Source organism: Mandrillus leucophaeus, unplaced genomic scaffold (assembly GCF_000951045.1).
Source record: "Mandrillus leucophaeus isolate KB7577 unplaced genomic scaffold, Mleu.le_1.0 Scaffold11, whole genome shotgun sequence".
Classification (NCBI taxonomy): domain Eukaryota; kingdom Metazoa; phylum Chordata; class Mammalia; order Primates; family Cercopithecidae; genus Mandrillus; species Mandrillus leucophaeus.
In genome coordinates, this window is record NW_012099209.1 from 427,055 (window position 1) to 428,111 (window position 1,057).

Genomic DNA, 1,057 nt, shown 5'->3' on the forward strand with positions numbered 1-1,057 from the left:
GCTCTGCGCCCGTCTGGAGCAGACACATGGGCGGCTCCTCGTGGCCCACGTGCTGGGCTACATCGTGTCTTCCCGGTAAGTCTCTGTGTTTTGAATCTCTTATTTATTTATGTTTAATTTTTTATTTTTAGAGATGGGGGTCTAGTTATATCACCCAGGCTGGAGTGCAGAGGCGCGATCACAGCTCACTGCAGTCTCAAGTGATCCTCACGCCTCACCTGCTGAATAGCTGGGACTACAGGTGTGCACCACCGTGCCCAACAAAATATAATTTTTTAATTTTCATTTTCAGAGATGGGGTCTGACTCTGTCGCCCAGGCTGGAGTGCAGTGGCATGACCGTAGGTCACTGCAGTCTCCAACTTCCAGGCTCAAGTGATCCTCCTATCTCAGCCTGCTGAGTAGGGTAGCTGGGACTACAGGTGTGCACCACTGTACCCAGATAAATATATTTTTTTATCTTTGTTTTTAGAGATAGGAGTCTGGCTCTGTCTCCCAGGCTGGAGTGCAGTGGCACAGTCATACCTGACTGCAGTCTCCAACTCCGAGGCGCAAGTGATCCTCCCATCTCAGCCTGCCGAGTGGGGTAGCTGGGACTACAGGTGTGCAACACCGTGCCCAGCCAAATGCAATTTTGGTTTATCAACTATACCTCAACAAAGCTGGGAAAATAAATCCACACATGCAAAAGAAAGAACATGGTTATTCTTTCTACATGGTTGCTTAGCCAAGTGAAAGTCTCAGGGCTATAAATTGCAACAAACTAGGCCAGGCGTGGTGGCTCACATCAAGATCCAATGGAGAGTTAGGGAAATTCAGGGCCGTCTTATAGCTGACTCCAGGGACATATCCCATATTTCCCAACTATAAGAGTACAAATACCGCCTGGGGTGGGTGTCTCACACCCATAATCCCAGCACTTTGGGAGGCCAAGATGGGAGAATTACTTGAGCCCAGGAGTTCAAGACCAGCCTGGGCAAAAAAACGAGAGCCCCTGCCTCAGTGAAAAATAAAAACATTAGCTGGACATGGCTCACACCTGTAGTCCCAGCTATTCA

General features: G+C 48.8%; 1 protein-coding gene across 1 annotated transcript in view; it reads left to right on the forward strand.

Annotated features, from left to right (window-relative positions):
- The window catches only part of NWD1 (NACHT and WD repeat domain containing 1), a 154,152-nt gene that overhangs the window by 56,787 nt on the left and 96,308 nt on the right, over window positions 1-1,057 (forward strand).